The sequence below is a fragment of the Cryptomeria japonica genome, chromosome 3 (assembly GCF_030272615.1).
Source record: "Cryptomeria japonica chromosome 3, Sugi_1.0, whole genome shotgun sequence".
Lineage (NCBI taxonomy): Eukaryota > Viridiplantae > Streptophyta > Pinopsida > Cupressales > Cupressaceae > Cryptomeria > Cryptomeria japonica.
The window spans coordinates 701,488,384-701,499,603 of NC_081407.1; positions in this window are offsets into that span (position 1 = coordinate 701,488,384).

Sequence of the window (11,220 nt, forward strand, 5' to 3'; positions counted from 1 at the left end):
CTAGCATGAATTTCTTTAACAAAATGAATGAACTTTATACTACTATATAATCCATATAAAATTTAAAGGACACTTCAAAGAAGGAAATGTCTATCAATAAGGAGATCTCATATATTCTCTTTATAAATCCAATATTAAAACCCTACCATCCCTACAAGATAAAATAACTACTCTTGAAGGAAAGATAAATTAGGTTTTCAATTTTAGCACAGAGGTAATGTATATGTTTGATACAACACTTTTATTCCTTTAGTATTTTGAGAAATAAAAATGGAAAAGGCTTGATGACCACTTTGTTGAAAGCTCTATCTAGAAGAGAAACAAAAATGAGAAGACTAATAAAAATGAGCTATATAATTTCCTTTTTTATTACTAGATAATTTTTCCACCCCTAGGGTAAGTCTAAGTTTGTTCATAGTATTCTCTAGTGATATTTTAGATGTTTTTACTGTATTGTCTTTCTATCATTTTTTCTTTTAATTCTCTGTGTGGGCCTTTTATTTACTAAACCTCTAGGATCACTATGCAATAGGGTTGGGATTCTTCTTGTTTCCCATTTTATCTACTTAAAATAATTATGTAATAATTATTATATATAATTTTTATCATTTTACTTTGAATTAATAATTAATTATATTTATTATATTGATTAAGATATATTTTATATTCTATTAGTTTATGTTTGTAGTATTGAAAACCATAAAGAAATACCATTTCCCTTAAGTTTTAGGCCTACTTTAAATTGAGTTTCTTTTATATGGTGCAAATATTCTATAAGTGGTGTATTATGAAATGAAATTTAGTCAATGATATCATCTTGTCTTTCCCCCTTTATCAATTATTCTTATAAAAAAAATTTAACCCTTATATATTGTTAGACAGATCTAATACTAGGAGTAAACTGAGAGGGGGGGGGGGGGGGGGGTGAATCAGTTTACCATCAAAAATAAAAACTAATGCATATCAGAATCATTAAATTGGAGCATAAAGAAATCAACACAATGAAGGATAGAACATGAAAGCACAGTACACACAACACCAATATTTTGACGGGGAAAACCCGGTAAAGGGAAAAACCATGGTGGGAAACCCTACCCACAATCAAATAATACTTTTGCAGCAATATGTAAAATTACAATGGGGACTGCACTTGCAATCAGGCCAACTACCTAGAGCTCAATGCTCATTACAAAAATAAGTCTCACTGACTTACAAAAACATCAGACTACAATCCGGAAAGAATGAACTGTGAAAACAGCATCTCCTAATGCTTGATACAGTTCTGGTTAAGCACATATGTCTTCCCTACAACACAAAAACCTTCACCAAATGATATATCACTTGTTCGCACATGAACCTTCCTCTAATAATGCAGACATAAACATCGATCCCATCCATGCATCAATCGATATATTAATTACATGAATAAGTCACCTATAAATACAAATCATCAACCTTATTGACAAGGTCGACTAAACCCTTAACCCATAAATCCATAATAACAAAAATTACATTACACGGTATCACTGGACCAATATTATGATTTACATTACATAGCATGGACCTAAATCAAGTAACCAAACAATTTCATCCACCAAAAATTCCGCTAAGACCAAAATCCAACACGCTTCACCAATCGGTAGAAACCCTTAGTGAAGTAACACATAAAGTCTAATCGGATCCAAATAGGACCACCATAACAGCACGCCAGCTAAAGAAAAGTCACTAAACACTCAGAATATGATCAAGAAGCACCTTCAACATGATAGAAACTGATTCCATAAGCTGGACCAAAATCGTCTGACCAAAACACCAAATATCACTTACCGGTAAAGCTAACTGGTATAGAGAAATACCAATTGCAAACATAAGCGATAGTTACTGGAGCACAAAAAAATGAACCAATATAATATTGAAAATAGATAACCATCCAGAGTAAGCATCCAAAACTGATTCCAAAAATCTGATCATACCAGATCAAAATCATAGCCAAAACCAATATGATCATCAAGACTAATTGGGATAGGTCCAATCAGGATAGCCTCCAACCGGGATACAATGTTGACATCAATGAAAACACTTAACCAAATCCACCATATTTCTAACAATCTCCCCCTTTGGCATTGATGGCAACACTGAATGTGAAAAAAATCCAAGTGCCAAGGAATGCCAACAATCTCCCTCAAAGATATGAATGATTTTCACATGAATACCACCTCTCCCCCTTTGACATCAATGAAAAAGGATGAATATGAAGTCAAGGATGAATATGAAGTCAAAAATACTAAGCCAAATAGATAACTACTCCCCCTGAGTAGTAGCATCATCTCATCAACATGGATCAAAGAAAATATCTGATAAGCTTACCGGATTGATGCATTCCTGCATCTCTAAGTCTCTTCTGGAGGGTTGGTAACCCCCAACTGATCTCTGAGATATTCAAAAGTATCTTTAGGCAATGGTTTGATTAGAATATCTACAATCTGCACCCTAGTAGGTACATAAACCAATCCAACTTCCTTTGCTTCAACCTTTTCCTTCAAGAAATTGTACCTTATATAAATGTGTTTTGATTTGGAATGAAATACCAGATTCTTTGACATATCAATAGCAATAGTATTATCATAGTGAATAACAATAGGATCATCACAACTTACCCTTATATCTTTTAACATTTGTTTCATCCATAAAATATGAGTATAGTTGGTAGCACTAGCTACATATTCTGCTTTAGGAGTATATAATGAAGTACATGATTGTTTCTTGCTAAGCCATGAAACTAAATTCTTCCCAAGAAAGAATTCACTGCCAGAAGTGCTCTTCCTATCATCCACATCTCTGAATCTATATATGCACATAATATAAAGTCATCATTCTTTGGATACCATAACCCAAGGTCTATTGTACCAGTCAAATACCTGAATATCCTCTTAACAACAATGTCATGAGTTTCTCTAGGATTTGACTAAGATCTAGAGGCAATACAAACATCATCCATAATATCAGGTCTAGTTTGAGTTAATTACAACAATGCACCAATCATTGATTTGCATATACTTGGATTCATTTTAGGGGATTCATCATCCTTCGACAATTTGCAACTAGTTATCATAGGAGTACCGACAAGTTTGGAATTCTCAAGTTCAAATTTCTTAAATAACTCCTTCACATACTTAGTTTGACAAATGAAAATAACTTTATCAGTCTGAGTAATCTGCAAACCTAAGAAAAAATTCATCTCACCAATCATAGACATTTCAAATTCATTCTTCATATCATTAGCAAATTTCATCCATAGACTATCTTCTCCTCCAAATATGATATCATCCACAAAGAATTAAATGATCAGTATGTCATCATGCTCAATTTTTTTATATAGGTTACTATCAACATTACCTTTGCTAAAGCCAAGCTTGGAAAGATATTTGTCTAATCTAGCATACCATGCCCTAGGGGCTTGTTTTAGTTCATATAAAGCTTTCTTCAATCTACAAATCGTGTCCTTGTCTTCTAATAAATAAAATCCATCAGGTTGCTCAATGTAGAATTCCTCTTCAAGATCTTCATTCAGAAATGCGCATTTTCCATCCATCTGATATACTTTGTAGTTCTTGTGTGCAACATAAGTAAGAAAATTCTTACCACTTCAATTCTTGCAACCGGGGCCTAAGTCTCACCATAATCAACTCCTTCTTCCTGTGAATAAACTTTGCAAACAAATCTAGCCTTGTTCATCATAATTTGACCTTCCTCATTCAAGTTATTCCTGTAAACCCATTTAGTTCCAATAATGTTCTTGTCTTTAGGTCTAGGAACTAGTTCCCATGTCTTATTCTTTTCAATCTAATCTAATTCTTCTTCCATTTCTTTTATCCAAATTTCATCTTTACTTGCCTGAATAAATGATTCTGGTTCAATTTGAGAAATAAAAAACACCTCTTCAGTAGCTAGCCTTCTCCTAGTCATCACACCTTTTCTTTTATCTCCAATGATATGATCTTCACAATGATTTAGTTTCACATACCTGGGAGTCTTTGAATTTTCTTTATTTACTAACTCTTTCTGTTGTTCCTCTGTCATAGTTGAGTTTTCTGATGTTACCAGATTTATAGGTTCAATGTTCTGAGCAGCTTCATGCATTACCGATTTAGGTCTGATAAATTCATTTTCCGGTCCATAGTTATGATCTGATCTGATCTGATTACTACCATGTTCATCCACATTGACATTTATTCTCTCTATTATCCTATTCAATTTTTTTTTATAACATCTATATGCTTTTCTCTTGGTAGAATAACCCAAAAATATCCCTTCATCACTTCTAGGATCAAATTTTCCCAATGCATCATCTCTTCTAATGTAACATTTACTTCCAAAAATTCTGAAATATCTAACAGTAGGAGTATGACCAAACCACAATTCATAAAGAGTCTTATCGGTATCACCTTTTATGTGTACTCTATTGAAAGTGTATACAGTTGTATTGACAACTTCCCTCCAATAAATATCAAACAATTTATCTTTTGTCATCATAGTCCTTGATGCATCCAATATGGTTATGTTCTTCCTTTCCACCAATCCATTTTATTTTGGAGTCCTAGGTACAAAAGGTTGTCTTTGGATTCCATTCTTCTCACAAAAGTTGTTGAATTAACCGGATGTAAACTCATCACCTTGATTCAATCTCCAACACTTTGTCTTGAAAGTTGTCTCAGTCTCAACCATAGCTTTAAAGATTTTGAATTTCTCAAAAGCTTTAGATTTTTCTTTCAAAAATGCTACCCACATCATTCTAGAATAATCATCAATAGGTAACATAAAGTGTATATCACCTTGAAAACTTTTAGTCCTTGCTGGTCCACATAGATCAGTATGAATAAGATTAAGAATTTTATTATATTTATCATGCATGCTTCTAAAATAAGTTTTGACTTGCTTACCCATTTGACATTCTCTACATACCGGATTATGAGGTTTAAAATTTTTGGGCAAATCTCTATCAGCTTATGTTGAACTGATATTCACTATGCAATCAAAAAACATGACACATCCTCTTATGCCATAACCAACTTTCATCAATCTGAGTAATCAAACAATCTTTCTCACTTGAGTTCAAATGAAAGATGTTTCCTTTGGTCTGAGTTTCAAAAGCATTTTTCAATCCAGATCGATTGATGATCTTACATTTTTCATCCTTGAATTGTAAATGAAATCCTATATCCACCATCTGACCTACACTTAAAAGATTATGCTTTAAGTATTCAACATAATAAATATTATCAGTGTTAGTCCTACCATCCAATGATATTGTTCCCTTTCCTTTGATCCTACATGCCTTGTTGTCTCCAAATCTGACTAATCCACCATCAAATTCTTGTAGTGATAGAAATTTTCTCTTGTCACCAATCATGTGATGTGAGCATCTACTATCTATAACCCATTCATCATTTTCTTCAATTTTAACAGCTAAAGCCTTTTCCTCAGTATGAGTTGTTTCAATGACAGGTCCTAGAGAATCATCCTTGATAGAAATAAAAACCCAGTCCTTATCGGTTCCACTCATAGGTTCATCATCATCATTAGTAATACCAAAATCATCACCACCAACATAATAGCACGATTTATCCTTATTCCTTCTGAATCTAGGTATGTTCTGATATTCCAAATTAGGCTTATAACTCTTCACAAATCTTTCATGATTCTTAGCAGCTCTTTCAAAGCATCTAGAAGAAAAATGATCAATCTTATTGCATGAAAAACATTTAAAAGGGACTTTCCCTTCATACTTCCTTCTACCTAGTCCTTTAGGAATTCTTCTAGAAATCAAGGCTTCCAGCTCTTCAAGTTCTCTTTCTTCTCTTTCAATGTCCTCCATATCTTTAGCATACATCTCCTTCCAATATATCTTTTTCTTACCAAAGGTAGATGCTTTAAATGCAGTCTCAATTTTAGTAGCACTTTGATCTCCAAGTTCCTCAAGCCCAAAAACAATCAATTTCCCAAGCATTGTATCTCTTGTAATAGGGATACTTGACATTGTCTGAAGTTGATTGATTGTAGTAGCCTTCATCTTATAAGCTGGGGGTAGAACTCTCAGAACCTTTCACACTATCTCATCCTCACTAACTAATCCGCCGCAATACTTGATTCCCATAACAATCTCGTTTACTCTATCCATGGAAGAACTTATCTTCTCATCTTCTTCCATCTTCAAAGTTTCATACCTTACTCAGAAACCTTCAAGTTTTACAATTTTTACAGCCTAGTCACCTTCATAAAGTGTTTCAAGATTTGTCCAAATCAACTTTGCATTCTCCAACTCAATGACATTCAATAGCTTTTCATTAGATAGGGCACTTAACAATGCTTATTTAGCTCTGACATCATTTTCAGCCTTCTTCTATTCATCAATAGGTATCGGTGTTCTAGAATTAGGATCATGAGGTATATACCATTTCTCCGCTATATCCCAGACTTCAGCTCCAAGACATCTAAGATGAATCTTCATTCACTCCTTCCATATTTTGTAATTTGTACCAACAAATATGGGAATCTCCTTTTGATAGGGATGTAATGTAGAACTAGATGCAGTTGCCATCATATCTCATCAAGAAGTTAAGATTCTGCTGAGAGGACCTTGCTCTAATACCAATTGTTAGATAGATCTGATACTGGGAGTAAACTGAGAGGAGGGGGGGTGTAAATCAGTTTACCATCAGAAATCAGAACTATTGCATATCAAAACCATTAAACCAGAGCATAAAGAAAACAATACAATTAGGGATAGAACATGAAAGCACTGCACACACAAAACCAATATTTTGACATGGAAACCTGATAGAGGGAAAAACTATGGTGGGAAACCCTACCCACAATCAGATAATACTTTTGTAGTAGTATACAAAATTACAATGGGGATTGCTCTTGCAATCAGGCCAACCACCTAGAGCTCACTGCTTATCACAAAAATAAGTCTCACTGACTTACAAAAACATCGGACTACAATCCGGAAAAAATGAATTGTGAAAGTAGCATCTCATAATGCTTGATACAGTTCCAGTTAAGCACCGATGTTTGTCATACAATACAAAAGCATTCACCGAATGATATATCTCTTATTCACACATAAACCTTACTTTGATAATTTAGACATAACCATCCATCCCATCCATGCATCGATCAATATATGAATTACATGAATAAGTCACCTATAAATACAGATCATCAACCTTATTGACAAGGTCAGCTAAAGCCTAAACCCATAAACCCATAATAACAAAAATTACATTACACAGTATCACCAAACCAATATTATGATTTACATTACATAGCATGAACCTAAATCAAGTAACCAAACAATTTCATCCACCGAAAATTTCGTTAAGACCAAAATCCAACACGCTTCACCAACCAGTAGAAACCCTTAGTGAAGTAACACAGAAAGTCTAATCGGATCCAAATAGGACCACCATAACAACATGCCAACCAAAGAAAAGTCACCAAACACTCATAATCTGATCAAGAAGAACTTTCAACATGATAGAAACAAATTCCATAAGCCAGACCAAAATAGTCTGACCAAAACACCAAATATCACTTACCGGTAAAGATAACTAGTACCGGGAAATACCAACCAGGAACATAAGTGATAGTTACCAGAGCACCAAAACATGAACTAACAGAATATGGAAAATAGAGAACCATCCAGAGTAAGCATCCAAAACTGATTCCAGAGATCTAATCATATCAGATCAGAATCATAGCCAAAACCAAGATGATCATCAAGACTAACCCGGATAGGTCCAACTAGGATAGCCTGCAATAGGGATACACTGTTGACATCAATGGTAACACTTTACCAAATCAAGAATATTGATAACATATATTCCATTCACTACCATGTATTAGATGCAAAGTTGAATAAATTCATTTTTATAGTAATCGATCTAAACCCTTAAATTTTAAATTAAAAATCAAATTTATACCTTTTTTTTTTTTTTTACTTTTTCTTACTAGCCATTGTGAGATAATTTCACATATATTTATGTTGATTTATGTTCTATCTTATTTTAGTTAATGTTTTTTCCCACTGTGAGAATCATAGTAATAATTTAATCATCTATTTACACAATCATTCCAAGTATGTTGCATGCTTGTTTTCTATCTTTGACCCTAGTTAACCACATTTAACTTAGTTACCTAGGGCATATGATAAAGTAGAATGAATTCTTTCTTATAAAGTCCCCTAGTGGTTCCTCTTTACACTATGCCACTTTGGACATAGGTATAATGAGATTTGACAAACCCTTATAATTACTAATTCTTTATTAGTTCAATTTTATAGGTCTCGACTTATTTCTTTATGCCATTCCATTTTTTTAGGTGTAAAGATCAATTTAATAGGTGCAAAACTACACTAGAGTTAATAACATACAATCTATAGATTCCAAGGCACTATTCTAGATTATACCCTTTTATTTAGAGCATTATTGAATTATTTCATTGAAATTTTAATAGTATGTTCCTCCATCTAGAATCCAACTAAGCATTACATTAAATTAATTTAAATTATATAAGTTAAACATGATGTGATTCTGAAAATAAAATAGGGATGACCCTATACACTAGCCAGTAAAGAAACGAGATCATATAATTCATTAAAAGAAACATATATGCAAACTAAGGCATTCAAATGTGGAACGATCATAGTAGATATATCACTTATACTTATAAAATGAATAGGGAAATATATAGAGAGGTGAGATTATAATTTTATATGCCTATTATAATTTTCATAATGTATAAAATGGGTATTTATAAAATTGGTTCATCAAATAGGTCTAACAAATATGTTGAAAATTATTAAGTGTGTGTGGTGAAATGTCTCCTAGGAGGGATGGTGATGTTAGATGTCAAAACTATGGAGCTCTAGATATAATGTAGCAATATGTGGAATGAATGTCATCATGTGTTAGATATATGGAGAGCTAGTTATCTAATCATGTTATATGGTACAAAGGCTACTAAGTGGCTCATGTCGATGTGGAAGAATACCATGTCCATGGAAATTCTCCATGTGTCATACATTAATGGTTTGATTAGACACCAACATGTGTTTACCTATGTGCAAGGATAAAATATGCATGAATAGTACTACATGGTTGTGCATGATAGTGGATCCAGACAAGGATAATGTTGCATGTAGGTATGTAATTAAATTATGTTGTGTATACTCACTTAAGTTTACTGCATCAATGAAGAATTTAAAGAGGATGCATGAAGCTATGTTTAGATAATTCATATTCCCTCAAGGAGAAGTGGGACCCATTTTATCAATAGTAAGATAAAGAATTTATGCATGTAAGTGTTGAATAATGTACCACTTGGCCTAATCTATATATTTTTGAGCTTTGACTACCTAACATGATTTCATGGGCGCCATGTAAATTATTAGTGGTAGTTGTGTTGATGACATCATTCCTACTTGTATGTAGATGTGTTAGGTCTAATTTCATAAGATGCTAGATAGTCACACACTTCAATGGAGAGATAAAATATGTCATAACTTAGAGTTCCATGTTAACTATTGTGTGTAAGCTGAAGTATTATAGAAGGTTGAGAATAAAAGAATTCCCACTAGATTCAAGAATAATGGTGTATGGACCATAACACAAAGGCTTATACTTCCAATGTGGGCGATTGAAATATTTATTTTAAATATGTAATTAGATTTTGTTAGCAGCCTAAAATGTATGACATGTGATGAGGGTCATGAAATTTTCTATTTTTTATTGACATGTTAGTATCTACTAAACCTATTGGTGCATATTACAGCTCTACTATGATTTTTTTAATTTCTTATCAACTTATTAAGGTATCCTTTGGTTTATTTTATGATTTTGCATATTTGGTGGTTCTTCATTGATTTAAAAAAAAAATTAATTGTAAATATGGGGTTTTGTGGTTGGAACTAGGGTTTGCAATATAGGATTTGAATTCAACATATAAACATGTAAGCATTATCAAATAATTTATAATGTCTTGGTAATATGAAAGTGCCTCTAAGATATTTTGGTGTAATGTGCTTCTTGATGAGTTTATAATATGGTTAACCATCTAGAACATAACCATCTAGAACATAGAGATGTATATGCTTATAAAGAATCTTTCCAAATAGTTAGAACTCACCAACCCATTTTCCTTTGCAAGAGCTTGGTATAGGTTAAGATGAATTCAATATTTTCTAAGTAGATACATTATGACTAGATGACTCCAAAATTGTTATGAGTTTGTGAACTAGTAGTTTATTGAGGTATTTAGATCCTTATTATACTTTCTCTAATTATTTTTAATGATTAGATGCAATTATTATGAGAATTTCATCTACTTCATGTGGCATTAAATTTATTATTTTCTATTAGAGTGCATGAAATAAATAAACTTAGGAAAAAAAAGATGGTTCTCTACTTTCCTAGGATATAGTAATACCTTTACAGTATGGATTTCATAATTATTACATGTTTTTTTAATAAGTGAATTGCAAATACATAATTATTTCAATAAAATTCAAAGTTACATGTAAATCCCCATGTTGCATGAGCACAATATTTCAAATGCATAATGATATTATTAAGTTGGGAGTTAAATATCTACCTTTATAAAGTAGGCGTTACATGGAGGAATTTCATGAACTCCCTAAATATGCAATATGTAAACCAACATGTAAGTTTAACTGCATTACCTAAAGCTCACAACATTATATTTTGTAGACAAACTCGTCCTATAAAGACTCTATAGGTTTATATCACCCAATTCTCAGTAGGATTTATAGTTGTTATCACTTAATTAGGATTAAATGAAATTAATTATATTTATTCATATTAAAAATAAGTATGGATCTATAAACCTAGAAGAAGAAGATAACAAGATAAAACATTTAATATATAGGAGAATATGACACAATATACATGTGTGTTAAACCATTTTATTTAAAAAACCACCACCAAACATACACCCCACTATAAAATATTTGAAATAGTATTAGAATATATTGAGAACCACCACAAAGTATGTATCCTAGGACTGTGAAAATTTTGAAAACATAATGATACTTAGCCATTTGAAATTACAAATATATATCATTTAAGGTGAACTAGCACTAAACTATTATGGAAAACCTTATATACAAGTATTTTCATCCTCTAAACCGCTTGTGGTTTA